This window comes from Antechinus flavipes, chromosome 1, assembly GCF_016432865.1.
Source record: "Antechinus flavipes isolate AdamAnt ecotype Samford, QLD, Australia chromosome 1, AdamAnt_v2, whole genome shotgun sequence".
In the NCBI taxonomy this organism is placed as follows: Eukaryota; Metazoa; Chordata; class Mammalia; order Dasyuromorphia; family Dasyuridae; genus Antechinus; species Antechinus flavipes.
Genome location: NC_067398.1, coordinates 142,026,043 through 142,043,623, shown reverse-complemented (window position 1 = coordinate 142,043,623; position 17,581 = coordinate 142,026,043). Strand labels below are relative to the sequence as shown.

The 17,581-nt window shown below is 35.5% G+C and overlaps 1 protein-coding gene across 1 annotated transcript in view; it reads right to left on the bottom strand.

Annotated features, from left to right (window-relative positions):
• The window catches only part of RAB3C (RAB3C, member RAS oncogene family), a 318,578-nt gene that overhangs the window by 10,593 nt on the left and 290,404 nt on the right, over positions 1 to 17,581 (bottom strand). The window lies entirely within an intron of this gene.

Genomic DNA, 17,581 nt, shown 5'->3' with positions numbered 1-17,581 from the left:
TAATTCATTTGATCCTCACAACATCTCTGAGAGAGAGGTCTACATATTAACCCCATTTTACAAATGAGGAAATGAAAGGTCCAATGCTTGCCCAGAATCACATAGCTATTAGGTGAACGGGGCAGATTTTTTTTTAATAGTTGTACTCTTTATTATAACTAAGAATTAGAAACAAAGTAGATTCTTTGAAGAATAGCTAAACAAATTGTGATAATGTGAATTGGGCAAATCTTTCTCATTCAGCCATTCTGTCCATTCTGATGATAGCTAAGTCTGTTACCTAAGGATGAGAATCATAGACACAGCTTAGAATAAGTAAAAACCTGTGTTTACTATGTCATGGTGACAGTATCTACAACCTTCTTCACAATCCATATAATATGCATGCCAACAGTTAAGTGGACACCAGGTGGCATTACTTGCCATAGAACTGTCTTCGAGTTTGGCGTTCAGTGAATTGTCTTGAGGTAATGGGGCAGCAGCCCTGAGAAGTGTATTGCCTATCCCCTAGTTCTTATTTTTCCAAAGTCACTGAAGTCAAAACAATGGGTCCTGTTTTGCATATGCCTGATTTGACAGCGATTTTGCTGGAGCTGCAGTTGATAATTCTCACAGTTCTGATGTTTCACTGTACCTGTGTAGAAACAGAATTGGCAAGTTGCCCTGTGCACAATCCTCCTAGTCTATTGTGTTTGGATTCTGCTCCTGTTGGCTAAGCTTACAACTCAGTTGCCATGACAACCTTCTCACTAGAACAGTCAGAGATTGCTCTGGTCCAGTCAGGGGGTGCTGATTTAGGATGTTTGGGAATGAACACAAAACTGCTATTCTAATCTGTTCTGGATTTCACACTCTATAAATCTGTCTAGTCACATCTGGCCTATCTCAGAGAAGCTGAGATTCAAAATGATTAACTCGTGGGACTACATTTCTCCATCTGGGGGCCAAAACCACTAAGTAAAAAGTACTTTCAGTTTTGCCTTCAAAACAAAATCCTTTCTGTAAGAGAGGTATGAGAGGCAGTGTGATTTAGTTTAAAAAAAAAAAAAAGTACTAGAATTGGTGACCAAAGCTCTGACAGATTAAATCACTTGTTTTGAGTCGCACAAGCTTTAAGTAGAAAAGCTGAGATTCAAGACCAGAGCCAGTTCCTCCAAATCCAAGGTCATTTCCCTCCTAACATGAAGGCCTAGATTTAAGCTCTGACTCTGACTTATTAGTTGTATGACTATCTTTGATACTCTAGTTCTTTTTAATCTATAATATAAACCTACAATAATGCCTTCTCTATTGACATCAAAGGGTCATTGAGAGAGTAAATGAGATGTATGTGAAAGATCCTCATGAGGAGTTTTATCAATAGAAGCTAGATTACTTTCTGAAATGGCATTGCAAAACAGAGAAAAGCATTTCTCAAGAGTTGTCATATTCACTGAACAATACATTTCAGAAGCTCCATATTTAATCAGACAAGTATTCCTATTGTGTATTTCATGAGTCATGAATGTACTCTATTATTGGGGTCCAAGTAAGTGCTTGCAGAATCTTGTCTGCAGCAACTGTCAGAAGAGGTAGGATTTTTCAATCGGGAGGTTCAGATAAATGACATTTTTAAGTACCGCAGACACGCCCACCTTCTAATTAGTAGTAACTGGCACATAGGCTATTCTGCAATGGGAATTTTTGAACTACAGTTGCCAAGTTATAAGCCTCAGAGGAAATGACTTCAATTGACCCAAATGTCCAAAGTCACTAAGAAGACAGACACTTACTGTCCAGCTTTTCTTTTCTAAGTGGCTGTTTTGGTTGTGGTGAATTTCAAATATATTATAGAAAACTGACATTTATCTAGAATGATTGAGAAATAGGATATTCTGATTAACTGGATATTTTGAGCTACTAAATACAGGTCACAGATTTCAGAAATTCAATTACAGTAAAATACATGACACTAAAATCATATTTGGGCACAATTTAATCATCTGATTTAGAAGTCAGCATAAGATTAATATGAGCATCAATCAGCATAGCTAAAACTAGAGACTATTGCACCTGGGGCTAGTAACACATAGAGACATCTTCTGTGCAACAGAAGTGGGAGAAAAGAGCCAAACCAGTATAGGGGACATAGATACCTTGGTACCTCAGCATTAAGCTTCTTGCAGAGAGAGGAGCAGTGTAGGAAGGGGAAAAACACACCTTAGTGTATCACTTATTTTAACTTTTTTTTTAAAAAAAGGACATTTGACGTATTTTAAGCTTTCTATTTAACACATTATTATTATTATTATTTGGATAACTAAATGTTGTCCTTTGTTTTTGTGTTGCTGAAGGACTACAGTACTGTCAGTATCCTCTAAATTCAGCACCTCGGGCAGAGCACATGGCCTAGTTACTACACAGTTAATCTGCACTACTAAAGATGTACAATATGTAGATTAAGCATGTCTTGGCATTCTACTTCACTTTAAAATAATTATGATAACAATTCATTTATATTAGTTTGTTTAGTTCTTCTTTGTCTCTCTCATGAAAGTAAAGAACAGTGTGGAAAAAATTTATATATAAATGCAGTTTATATAAATCCTGGATAGAAATACCTCTCCTGTTATAACGTGAGCATTAATTTAGGCACACTTCAACTGCATGCCCACAGAAAATCTTCATCTAGAGCAGAGGTGTCAAACTCAGAGTGAAAAACTCCTTAGTTTAGTTAATCAGACTACAATTAATTATAGAAATGTCATATGATGAAATATCAATCAGATTAAAATATAATTGGGAAGTTTTAAACAAAAATAAAACAATACAACATAGATAACATTAATTTGTAGTTTTCTAAGTCAAGATGTGACTTATTTCTATGTGAGTTTGACATCATTGATCTAGAAAATGGGAACCTTCATGAAGTCATCTAAAACATATACCATCTTTTCATATTCATATACATTTGTGGACTTATTAGAAAACAGTACTAATCTTTCAACTAACTCACTTGTAGGGTCTTAAGACAGCAACTTCATTTGTAAAATAAAGAGGAATATAGAATTATTATTTCCGAAAGTCATGGATAGGACTCTAAGAGATTTTCTATTTTGATCCCTTCATTTTACAATAACTTAAGTGAGACCAAGTGAGGGTAAATGCTCACTAAAGGTCACATTAATGGTGGGGTGGCAGATATGGTATCCAATTCCAAGTTCCTTTATATCATTCTGTCCCTAGAATTTTATCAGGACTTTTGAAAAATAGTTAATAATTCTGAAATTTCCTACCTTTCACAACACATACATGCACACGCAAACTATAATGGCAAAAATCAGCAGTTTATAAAGCATTTAAATTGGCAAGTCAAGTGACATCTGCCTGCCTCAGTTTCTTATCTGTAAAATGGGAAAATAAAAGTTATAGCTTCTATTTCCTAGGGCTGCTGGGAGACCAAAATTCATAATATTTGTAAAGTGCTTTGCAAATCGGCAAGTAGTTCCAAGTCATAGATGCCCATCAAGCTCAGAAAACTGAAAGTACATCTAAATTAGAACTGCTGGTGATATATTTGCTTGAGTGTCCCTAAGCCTACAACACTGTTTCTTGTAATGCATCCTCTTGTATTAAGAATTTTAACATGAATATTTGTATGATCCATTAAGGATAGGAACTCTTTTCATTCACTAGAAAGATACTAGATAATTCTTCCTCCCAGTTAAGTTCCCAGGCCTTCTGTGACTTCATCCTGATGCTTGGATAGAATCCTTCCCGCCCCTCCATAGTCAGAGCATTTCAGTAGGTGGACCTGGAGCTGTTGCACTTCCCAAATAGCCCTTGGAGGTCTGCCAGAGAGGGCTCTGCCATCAGTCTCCTGCTTCACTTTCACTGAATGTCTGGCTTTCAGTACAGAGTCAGGAGACATAATCTCCATGTAAAAATGTGTCAGCTGCCCCAGGGATCAAAGGAGAGAAGCAGAACAGCAGAACCATAAAGGCAGCCCTTTATTCTTTTCAAGCAACCAGTATAATTCAGCAGTGCCTAGAGAGGCAAGACAGGCTGGATTTAACTATGATGCATGATAAAAGCTGAAGCCATGTGAGCATAAAGAATGACATACACCCAAGACTCCTGAATTTATAGGGTTTAGAAGGGATCATGAGAAATTATCTAACTCATCCCTCTGTCTTAAGAATGCCTATATGTACCTAGGCAGATAAGAATTTGTTTTGTCTTTCAAAACCTCAAAGAAGGTGAGTCAATATATCTTCTCAGACTCCATTAGCTAATGGTCCTCACTTTCATGGAAATTCATGCCTATAACATCACAGGCAGCTTAGTGGGTGGATAGAGTGCTAAGCTTGGAGAAAGGAAATCCTAAATACTCATCAGCTGCATGACCCTAGGCAAGTCATTCCCTAAGCCTCAGTGTCTAAATCTATGATCCTATAACCTCTCATGCTGCCAGAAGATCAGGTTGTTGAGATCCTTGAGGGCAAAATTGCCTTTTTGCATCCCCAGTACTTAATTCAGTGCCTGGCATATAATAGGCCCTTAATGAAAATGTATTAACTGACTGACTGGCATAAGTTCAGTTCATCTTGTTCAGTCTTGATGGAAACAGAGAACAGCTAGTCATCCAACACATTCAACAAGCATTTATTGAGCACTCACTATTGGTAGACCACTCTTTCAGATGCTGGAGAGGTAGCAAATATGAATAAGGCAATTTTGGTGTTTGTTTTTCAGTCATGTTTGACTTTCCATGATCCCATATGGGGTTTTCTTAACAAAGATACTGGAGTAGTTTGATATTTCCTCCTCCAGCTCATTTTACCGATGAGAAAACAGGCATAGAAGAGATTAAGTGACTTGCTCAGGGTCATAAAGATCGTAAACTGTCTGCAGCTGGATTTGAATTTAGGAAAATGAATATTCCTGATTCTAGGACACACAACCTGTCCACTTTACCACCTAATTATACTTTAATTAAGATTACAGAGGAACCTCGGTGACACAGTAGACATGATGCTGTCCTGGAGTGAGGAAGACCTGAGCTATATGATCTAAGACTGCCTCAGTTTCCTCAGTTGTAAAGTAGTAGCTTTCAAGATTGTTGTGAGGATCAAATAAGATTATAAAGAGCAGAGCATGGTGCCTGGCATATAGTAGATGATTTAAAATATTTTCTTCCTCCTTCCCTCCCTCCCTCCCTCCTTCCTTCCTTCCTTCCTTCCTTCCTTCTTCCTTCCTTCCTTCCTTCCTTTTTTCTTCCTACCTTCCTCTCCCCCCCTCCCCGTCCCCCACCCCTTGTTTCTTCTGTTTAGCACTCTAGTATTCACTGGAAAATCTTTGGTACATAGTGAGTTATCCAGCTATGTCTCTCTAGGTATAACTCCCTTTCCAGTTTGTACCCTGAAGTCCAATGCCCATTGAAGATTCCTTCAGCAGTCTGGAACCTTTTCAATTGGCATATATTTCCTTTTGCCAATATATTTCTTTGCCACTGGATTGGGATATTTCAGACAGTTGTCTTGACTTATTAAAAGTTCTGTCATGTCACACTACTCTCTCAAATTCTTTTATTTACTTAAATTGTGCTACAATCACCATAATAATCCCAATATCAACACAGAACATTTAATGACTGTTTCCTTAATACCTTTCTCCAGAGAACTCAAAACATATATTTTTATAGTCATCATTCAGTTCATTCTCACATTTATTTTAATAGCTATTTCCTATCAGGAAATACTATTTCATTCCCCCAAGATCTCTTTAAAAATTATACATTTTTCTTTTATTGATTGAAGAAATCTTAAATGCCAATGTTTTCAGGAAAACATGATACTATAACTGGCAACTTGAAAACATGATACTATAACTGGCAACTTGACCTTGAAAGAGAATGTATAAATATCACCTATTTAAGGAAAAGAGCTAACAACAGTCATGGTATATTAGATAATGTTCTTTAAAATATTAAAAATGCATTAACCCACCCCCCAAAAAATCCATTAAACAGTCTTGAATGTGTGCCCAAGCACTCACAAATATATGAAATTTATATGACATTTTTAGATTCTAGTATAGCTTCTTAGGCTCCTATCTTCCTGTTGTTATCCATTAAATATGAAGAGCAGGAAAAGAGTCTTTACTCTCCTGAGTGACATCTGGGTCAGAGCCTAGGATACTCAAGCAGCAGGACAGGCTCTAGCTTAGTGTGTCCAAGGCTGGGATGGGTGCCCAGAGACAGCCACTAAAAATGAGTAGAATAACAAGGATTTTATTCCCATTGATTGGAGGAGGGCCAAGAAACTGCTCTGTAAAAGAGGAAAGGGCAGGATCTTGGCAGCAAGCCTAGTGCTACTCAAAAGATCAAAAATTTTCATCCATTGGAAGGATCAAGTCTGACTTGACCTGGCAGCATCTTTCTTTCCTCCCGTCTGTCACTGGTCTGAAATGGGTCATTATGGGTGCCTGAGTTGTCCTCAACAATATTGAGAGAGGATTTTTAGGTTCAGCACCATCAGTGTAATGAGCTTCATGTTTGAGAGAAGCTTTACCTTCCTCTACTGGATATAGAAGGAAGAAGGATCTCCTTTGCTTTCTGGTAGTATAGTTAATTGTTTGGAAGAATTGTCATTCTTTACTTGCAGGGGATAACTGGAAGAGAAAAGCAGAAGTAGAAAGTGCATCTCATATGGCACCAAGGTGTTATTACTGGCTTTTTCTACCCTGCTCCTTTCTTAGCAGAATTTCTTGCCCAGTTCCCCATTTTCTTAGTCATGCATATTCTCAAACTTAGAATCATAGTTTTCTCCTATGATTCCTTGATATGCCCTTTGATATGTTTCTCACCTTCTTTTCTTTCCATTCTTGATATCCCTCTTAGTTCCTTAGCTTAAGTTCATGCCATCTCCTTCCTAGGCTATTATAATAAACTCCTGAATCCCTGTCTTCATTCTGTCCCCTAAAATCCAATATATTCTGCACAAATGCTTCCAGATTAATCTTCCCAAAATATCAATTACATCATGACAATTCATGCCTATTAAAGAACAACAACAAACCATCAAAATCTCTATATTGTCCTCAGGAATGGCCCTCAAGGTGCTCAGTTCTTTGTCTCAAATGACCCCTCTGTCCTCAATTGACACCACTTCCCAAATGAGAACTCTGCTCTAGGCAAGTTTGTTTATTTATTCTTCCTAGAAAATTGCCTGCTTATTACTGCCTTTGTGAATTTGTTCATACTGCTAGTCCTGCACGTAATGGCCTCCTTCCCTTTCTCTCAATGTCTAATTCTTACTTGATTTCTATTTCCTCTGCTAAAATATATGATGTTTGGAACATTAGAAAAAAAAGGAAAAAATGGTTATTAGGGACTTGAAACCAAGAGTGAGGAAACAACTGGCTGCTTTTGTCAAGATATGTCCTGAGGTAATGAAAGTGTCATGGTAAAGTGGAAAGAGCTCTTGTACTGGAGTCAGAGAACTGGATTCAATTCCTGCTTATCCTTAATCCTAGTATAATTTTGAACAAGTTATTTCTCTGGGGCTTATTTCCTTAACTTCTGAAATCCCTTCTAGTTCCATGTTGCTGAACATTTAAAAACCAAAAGAGGTGATTGTTGAGGTGTTAGTGATCTCTTATGATAATTAGTGGTTGACTGTTATTTCTTTGAAAAAATCAGCACACCTCTCAGATTCACTAAGATGACAGGAAAAGATAATGAAAAATGTTGGAGAGGATGCTGGGATACTAATGCATTGTTGATGGAGTTGTGAAATGAGACAACCATTCTAGAGAGCAATCTGGGACTATGCCCAAAGGGTTATAAAACTATGCATACTTTTTGACCCAGCAATGCCATTACTGTGTCTGTATCACAATGAAATCACAAAGGAAGGAAAAGGACCCACATGGGCAAAAGTGTTTGTAGCAGCTCTTTTCATGGTAGCAAAGAATTGGAAAATGAGTAGATGGCTGAACAAGTTGTACATAAAGATAATGGAATATTATTGTTCTCTAAAAAATGATGAACAACTGTAAGAAATGATAAATAGGATGATTTCAGAGAAGCCTGTAGAGACTTACAGGAACTTATACTAAGTGAAATGAGCAGAACCAGGAGATCATTGTACACGACAACAAGATTATATGATGATCAATTCTGATGGATGTGGCTCTCTTCAACAATGAGATGATTCAGACTAGTTGCAAAGATCTTGTGATGAAGAGAGCCATGTGCACCCAGAGAGAGGACTGTAGGAACTTAGTGTGGTTCACAACATAACATTCTGACTCTTTTTGTTGTTGTTGTTTGCTTGCATTTTATTTTCTTTCTCATTTTTTCTGGTTTGATTTGATTTTTCTTGTGCAGCAAGATAATTGTATAAATATATACGTATATATTGGATTAAATACATATTTCTACCATGTTTAACATATATTAACATTAGGTTAATGTTAAAGAATTATCCATGCATATGTTTTGAAAAATAAAAAGCTTTAATAAAGAAAAAAAATTGATGAACAAGTTGATTATAGAAAGGCCTAGAAAGATTTACATGAACTGATACTGAGCAAACTAAGCAGAACCAAGAATATATTATACACATAATAGCAAGAATGTATGATGATCAACTATGAAAGGCTTGGTTCTTCTCAGTGGTTCAGTGATTCAAAGCAATCCCAAAAAACTTAGGACAGAAAAATGCCATCTGCATATAAATCAACATGTGATATGTTCATTTCTTTTTTTTCTGGATTTTTTTTATCTCTTCCAAAAACCTTCTTCCAAAAGGTTTTTCCCTTTTGTCTTGATTTTTCTCTCCTAACATGATTCATAAAACAATGTGTATTAAAAATAAAGATACTTACTACAATTAAAAAAAAAAAAAGAACAAAAATCATGATGGATAGAAAAATATCCAGAGAACTGGGAATGGACAAATTACTTAATTTTCAAAAAAGGAAAGGAATCTCTAAATTATATAGGCTACACTGTTTCTCAGCTCATTTGCATATAATTGTTTAAAGGTTTAAGAGATGAAAAATTCACAAAATGACAATTAAATAATATTTGGACACTAAAAGATGATTCAGAAGGATTGTGAATTTAATAAGAGAGATTTGGTAATTTTTGGTCTCATCAGTGAAAGATGGATTACTGAATTCTAGGATACTGTATTTTAAGTCACTGATAGCAATCAAGAATAAAAGGTGCAGAACCTGGACAATGAAGACTGAAGAAAAGGCAAGGGGTAAATAGACCAACTCTTTTGGAGTTAGGCGAAGAAGCTGGCAGATAGATCCATGAACTAACAGAAGGCTTCTGTTAGGAAATTTCTAATTGATTGGAAAGAGGCTCAACCCCATTAATTAAGAGCTTCAGTGTCAGATAATACCTTTCTGTACTGCCTAGAATTTTAGAGAGGGGAAGCCTCTCAAAATGCATTTAACTATTTTTTAATATATACATAGGGAATAACTGTGGTTTGTTCTCATTTCTTTTGCCTTATTGTCAAATAAAGGTTATGCTTAAGATCTAAATGTAACATCTTTGTAACTGTCTAGATTTGTGTAAATAGAAGACTACTAGTGGGGGCTTGAGAGATAAGGTGGTAAGTAAGGGTACTATATTCCTCTAATAATAGCATTATCTCTGGGATCCTGACAGAAGTTGTGTATAACCACATTGTCATGCTTCTTATCTGGGAACTTAGTCCTGCCCATATTAGAACAAACTCAAACTGATTCCCTCTCAATTACTACCCCAGCCAAAGATTTGAATTTTTATTGTCCTCACTCTCTGTAAAGCCATATGTGACAGGGAAAGTGTATTTATTATGACCAATTGTTTCATATGCTAGGGCAAAGAATTGAGTCTGCCTAAGATTTTTTTTTTTTGCCAAAATTTGATACTTATTTGTCATGCATCTCTGCAAAACATTTTATAATTTCTGATACTATTCTGTTAATTTGGACTAATGTAAGAGTCTCAATTATGGCATGCTTTAAGAAATATGTTAGGCAACTCTGAATATAAATTAGTAACCAAAAGATTGCTTGGTGACTTCAAAATCAGAGCAAAGAGGTATGCATAGTTTTTTAAGATCTAAGATCTCTCTTAGCTACTTTTTCTTGGTTGTGGTAGTGGGCAGTCTGAAGAATAATCTCTGCATCATTATAAAAAGTATGCTAGTGAATGGGTTTTTATAGAGGCAAATATATTGTCAATTGCTGCTTGAAATTATTGCAAAAACACTGGAAAGTTCTTATTCTCATTCTTTTTCTTAATTGTGCAAACCATTGTCTTTCTGTTGTAACCCTGCTTTGAAAAGCATAGTGTCTGGCACAAAGCAAGCATTTAATTCATATAGGTTAAGTGATTAAAGGCTTAGATCCTAAATTAGATTTCAGCTTACCTTACACATGATTATACATTAATTGATCATTTTTCAAATATTTATTAAACTTCTACTCTGAGAAAAGCATTATGTTAAACACTGGAATAGGTAGAAAGTTTAGCTAAGACCTCATTTCTATGTACCTTACAATTTACAATTTATAAAGACAGATTACATATTCTAAACATTAAAAGAGCTATAAAACAAAGTGATTTATGAAATTCAACTGGGGGAGATCAAGCAAGACTTCATGGTTCGATTTAAGGGATTAAAATTTGACTGTGGTAGAGGAGACAAGACATCACAGGAATGTGTCTCGATAGGAGCAAAGAGAAAGAGATCACAAGGCATGTGAGGATATGAAGTAGAAAAAGTCATCGTTCAGAATATTTGTAGTGTCTTAAGGAGATAAGACTATAAAAGTAAGATGGTGCCAGATTATAGAGGGCCTTGAATGCCAAATAAATGAACCTGTGGCAGGAAAGTTTCGCCCCCCCCCCATCACCCCCTCTCACCACCTCCCTCCACCTCCCTCCACCTCCCCCCGAGGCAATTCCTGAGGATTAAGTGACTTGCCCATGGTCACACAGCTAGGAAATGTTAAGTGTCTGAGACGAGATTTGAACTCAGGTCCTCCTGACTTCAGGGCTAGTGTTCTATTACTGTGCCATATAGGCGCCCTGGGAAAGATTTTAAAGCAGAGAAGTGAGGGATATGATCAGATCGATGTGGAAGAAAGATTATATGGTAAAAATTTGGCATGTATTGAAAAGAAATGAAAATGAAGTCAGAGAGAGATGCTGTACAGATGAAATTAATAGGACTTAAGAATCAACATGTTGTAATGTAAAAAGTGTTGAATCCTAATCCTGTGTCTATCATTTACTTTCCCTGAAGGTTTATTGTTATCTTTTATATTAATTCTCAGTTGTAGCTGACTTTCTTGGGTTTACCCTATTTGTGACCTACTATTTGTATCTACTACATACTTAAATGTTATTCTGAATCTCTGGGAAATATTATACCAAAAAGGAGAGGTGGAAGAATTTTGCATTATTAGCTATAGTTACTAAATCATAATTCTTGTCTCTCCTTCATTGCTAACATTCATTAAGATGGAACAGCATGCCTTGATTTTATTTAATGAAAAAGCAGCTATTCTGGGAAAAGGGCTTAAAAGGTTTTAGGTTTCATTAAATTCTCATGTTTGATTCTAAAAGCTCACTGGGATAAAGCCAGGTTTCAGGACAACTGAATTCTTTCCCCAAATCCATAGGAGATGGAATCAGGTTAGACAAAGAAGAATGGATGTTGGAGGGAGTCTGGAATAGCAGCCAGTCAGTACCAATATATAAAGGGGTTTGACTGATGATGAGCAGTATTTATTGTATCAGATGATTTTAGGGAGGGAATGGTTTTAGGAATAACAGAAAGGACTGAAAGACATTACAAAGAGCTTCCTGAATAAAGAATTGTGATGTACTCACTCAATTCTTTAATCCTTTGCGATTCCATCTCCAACACTCTGCTGAAACTGTTTTCTTTTTTTTTTTCCCCCTGAGGAAATTGGGGTTAAGTGACTTGCCCAGGGTCACACAGCTAGGAAGTGTTAAGTGTCTGAGACTAGATTTGAACTCAGGTCCTCCTGATTTCAGGGTTGGTGCTCTATCCACCGCACCACCTAGCTGCCCCTGAAACTTTTTTCAAAGGCTACCAAACATCTCCTTATTTTCTAAATCCAATTGCGTTTTCCCAGTCTTTATCTTGTATCACGTTTTTTTTTTTTGGTTAACATCTGATACTGTTGGATTCTCTCTTCCTTCTGGACACTCTTCTTTTTTGACTTCTTGACACTGTACTTTGATACAAGAGAAATAATTATTTCTATCTCATATTCATAGCTAATTATTACAATGAGGGAGACCCAAACCTCTCCGCCCTCCCCACTATCTTTATTTCCTTGTTTAATCTCTCAAGGGTAGGGCTAATGGAAGATACTATTAATATTCTCATTCTGGATATTGTTACTCTACCCAACAAGCTCAGATTTGGGTGGGGGATACAGATTCTTTGTGTAGATTATCCAAGGCAGGTGTTGGTCTGGGTAATAAGGATAATCTCTCTATTATGACGTGATGTCCAAGAATGACACAATGCCACTCTCAGTTTCCCACTGAATGAGCTCAATTCTCTATCTCTCATTGATTGATAACCAGAGTTGATCACCACCCTCAGGATAGTGATCCTTCTTCCAAGGGAATATAAAACATGATCACACCTCCACAAGGATCTTTGGCATTCAAGAATGTCACTGACTTTTTATTTAAGATACTGGCATTATTAATAAAATGATCAAATTATCCAAGAATTCTGTCTCTTGAACTTTTTGACTATCACAGATAAATCTTTTTCTACATCTCTGATTGTTCCTCTCTTGCTCTTCTTCATTCCTTTTCTTTCTTTCTCATATCCTGTAAATGTTTACATCCCTAAAGCATTGTTCTTTGGCTTTCTTTTTCTCTTTTCATATTCTGCCTTGGTTTTCTTAGCCAGTCCTATCTCTAGGTAGCTAACTCTCAAATCTGTATATTCACAAATGTTGTCCCTTCTAGGCTCTCAGACATCTCCAACTATCTGATAATCTCACAGAATGTAGATTTTGAAGAAATCTTAAATCGTTATGTTCAACCCCATTATTTTGTAGAAAAAAGGAGAACCAGAGAAGTAAAACACAATACCTGGCATACAGTAAGCACTTAAAAAATACTTTTTGAATGATTTGTCAAATATCATAGATGTTTGGCAGGACAGCCAAGATTTGAACCACAATTCTCTCACTCCAACAATAATTGATGATGCTTATGATATTAGCATTTAGAAAACATTTTCAAGTTTGTAAAGTGATTTATTGGTTTTCTTTTCACTATAGTACAAAACTGTCTATCAGTATTTCAAGCTCATTATAACCAAACAAAAATTCTTCATCTTTCTCCTAAAGCATGCCCCTGTATCCTAACTTCCTTATTTCTGTCAATGGCACCACAATCTCCCAATTATTTAAGATCAACCCTTTGGAGTAATCTTTGACTATTCTCTTTCTTTCAACCCTAGCATTCTCGCTGCCAAGAACTATTGATTCTGCTTCCATAATATATCTCAAATTGGTTTCCATTATTTTCCCACAGCCAATCCATTTTCTCATGGATTGCTGTTCAAGCCTATTAACTCTCTCTTAGACTACTGTCATAAGCTTCCAATAAATCTTCCTTTCTTGTTTCTTTCAATTTTAACCTATTTCAGTTTATCCTACCAGGACTTCTTTAAACTTTTTTCCACTCATGACCTCTTTTCATCTGACAAATTTTTACAGAACCCTTATTATATAGGTATCTAAAATAGACATAAAAATCAAATATTTACTGATAATAAATCATAACAAGTCTTAGTTATAAGAACCCATATGTGGTCACTATCCACACAATTTAAGAAGCTTCACTATATAACATTTCATAGTTTTATATAAGCTAAAGTTGGATTTAGAGGATGTGGATTCAAATCCCTGATCTGCCATTTAACTCTCTGTGTGATCTTGGTCAAGCCATTTTACCTCAAAAAAGGCTCAGTTTTCCTCAATTGTAAAATGAGAGGATTAGATTACCTGACTTTTGTCCCCAAAATAATCATAAGCCTAATCATTTTACTCCATTTCTTACAAACCTAAAATGACTTAACACTAACTTTCCAAATAAAGTCAAATCCTTCATCTGGCATTTAAGGTCCTTCACAGTAATGGACACGAATCTTAGATAACTATAATGGTATATCTCCTACTGTAACATTTTGTTTTATAAATCATTCTCTTATAGGTTAGATAATCCTGAATCAAGTCGCCAGAGTATAGTCATGTCCAATTAACAACACAACAAAACAAAAACATAAGTGAGCATTGAAAATTCAGAAAAGATTTTGTATCTATGATAATTCTACAAAGGTGTAAATATACTTATGAGGTTCAATTGGACTGGCTAAGCAGTTATGCTTAGTCCTCCTGCACTGCCCCTTTCTCTTTTTCTACTCTCTTTTACTTGTCTCTTCTCATTCTCTTCCTCTTTTCTTTCTTCCTTCCCATTTTCTTGCTTTTCTCTCATCTTCTCTCCCTCACTCTCCTTCCCTTCCTTCCCCTGCTTCTGTCTTTTTATCTCTCTTTTTCCATCTTCTCTCTTTTCCTTCTCCTTCTCCCTCTCCCTCTCCCTCCTTTTTTTCCCCTTTTTCATCTCTCCTCTCTGTCCCCCTTCTTTTGTAGCTGATATTAAAGCATTCTTGTCTTTGATCTAGTGGAGTGAAAGAAGACCCTGGGATATAGTCTACTATTGTATTTAAGAGAATAGAGAGTGAATCATGGAATGGTAAGACATGACAGTCACACTAATTAATGAGATGACCTTATTAGGGTGCTTCCTTATTGGATTGCCTCCATTTACTATATCTTCTGCCTCTATTTCCAGCTTATCAAGTGGCTTTCTTATACTCACTAATCTCTGGATTTCCACTCTGTGAAGAGAACTTGCTGGACAGATGACATGAGTATTAAGGCTCACTTGGAGTTTGAAATATTTAATGTATATGAATTCATTGACTCTGTTTTGTAAATCAATCTTTTGTGAATTTGGTAAGTGTGAATCAATTCCTCAGGACCAGAAATCTCTCTGGTGGGCTAACAAAATTTTATTGTTGAAACTGAAGAAATAATAATAGGTAATTAGAAAGAAAAACTGTTACTCTTTGAAGATGATATCTTGCTATAGTTAGAGAATCCTAGAGAATCAACTAAAACTCCTAGCAACAATGAACAATTTTAGCAAAGTCAGAGGATATAAAATAATACCACATACAGCACTGGTATTTCTGTATGTTGAGCAAAAAATAGAAGGAGAAATTTCATTTAAAATAATTATAGATACTATAAAACATTTTTAAGTCTACCTGCCAAGACAAAGCCAGGAGCTATATGGATATAATTACAAAGCATTTTTCACACAAATAAAGTCAGATCAATTAATTGGAAGAATATCAAGTATGGGTAGACTGAGTTAATATATTAAAAATGGCAATTCTACCTAAAGTAATTTACTTATTCAGTGCCATACCAATCAACCTGCTAAGAAACTACTTTATAGAATTAGAAAAAATAATAACAAAATTCATCTGGAAGAATAAAAGGTCAAGAATTTCAAGGGAATTAATGAAAAAATGCAAATGAAAGTGACCTAGTTATATCAGACCTAAAACTATTTATAAAGCAGCAGTCAGCAAAACCATTTGGTGCTGACTAAGAAATAGAGTAGTGTATCAGTGGAATAGATTAGGATCACAAGACACAATAGTCAGTGACTATGGTAATTTAGTGTCTTCTGTTTCTAGGATAAGAAGCCACTATATGATAAAAATTGCTGGGGAAATTGAAAAGTAGTATGGCACAAACTAGGCATTGATCAATACCTAATACCTCATCTCAAAATAAGGTAGAAATGGGTTCATGATTTAGACATAAAGAATGATACTATAAGCAAATTAGGAGAACAAAGGATAGTCTACCTCAGTGTGGATAAGAAAGAAATTTATGGCCAAAGAAGAACCAGAGAACATTATGAAATACAAAATGGATAATTATGATTATATTAAGTTTAAAAGTTTGTACACAAACAAAACCAATACAGCCAAGATTAGGAGGGAAGCAGAAAGCTGGGGAAATTTTTTTTTTAAACATATAGTGTTTCTAATAAAGGCTTCATTTCTAAATTATATCGAGAATTGACTCAAATTTATGAGAATATAGTTATTTCCCAATTGATAAATGATCAAAGGATATGAACAGACAATTTTCAGATGAAGAAAAATTAAGGCCATTTGCAGTCATATGAAAAAATGCTCTAAATTAGATTAGAGAAATGCAAATTAAGACAATTCGGAGGTACCACTTCACACCTCTCAGACTGGCTAATATGACAGGAAAAAAAATTTGACAAATGCTGGAGGAGATGTGTGAAAACTGGGACATTAATCATTGTTGGTAGAGTAGTGAACTGATCTAACCATTATGGAGAACAATTTGGAATGATGCCCAAACGGCTATAAAACTGCATATCCTTTAATTCAGCAGAGTCTTTACTGGACCTTTATCCCAAAGAGATCATTAAAAAAGGGAAAAGAATTCACACGTGCAAAAATGATTGTAGCAGCCTTTTCTGTAGTAGCAAGGAACTGGAAAGTGAGTGGATACCCCTCAGTTTGAGAATGGCTGATTAAGTTATGGTATAGGAACGTAATGGAATATTATTGTTCTATAAGAAATGATGAACAGGCTGATTTCAGAAAAGCATGAAAAGACTTAGATGAACTGATGTTAAATGAAGTGAGTAGAATTAAGAGAACATTGTACACAGCAACAAGAAGATTATGTGATAAATCAACTATGATGGACTTAATTTTATCCAACAAAGAGGCAAGGCAATCCCAATAGACTTGTGATGGAAAGAGCCACCTGCATACAAATAAAGAAATATGGAAAAATTTTCTGGTGGTGGGGGTATATGCTTGTTTGTTTGTTTTTCTTTCTTTTCTTTGATCTGATTTTTCTTGCTCAGTATGATGACCATGGAATTACATTTAAAATAATTGCACCTGCTATGATGGATTGCTTGCTGTATAGGGGAAAGAGGAGAAAAATTTAAAACACAAGATTTTGCAAAGGTATATGTTGAAAATGATCTTTGCATGTATTTGGAAAAATAAAAGCTATTGTAAAAATAATTGTATTGTTACACCCAAAATACTCAGCAGTACTGATGTACCATGAAACTTCTTGGATAACCAATCAACTGGTCAGTCTTCCATCATCTAACTACAATAACCTGTCAAATTTACTGATTTAGCTCTGTTTTTTTAAGTTAAATTTTTATGTTGTTTTTAAGCTGACTGTTTTCTTCTTTTACTTTTATTGTATTATTATTATTGGTGCTTCTAAAGTCTAGTCTCTTCTTCCTTCCCCATAGATGCACACATACACATACACACACACACACACACACACACACACACCCTCTAGCTTATAATAACCATGTATGACTTTTTAATAATTCCAACATTTGTTCAGTGTGGCTTGAAGAGAAAAAGAAGGGAGA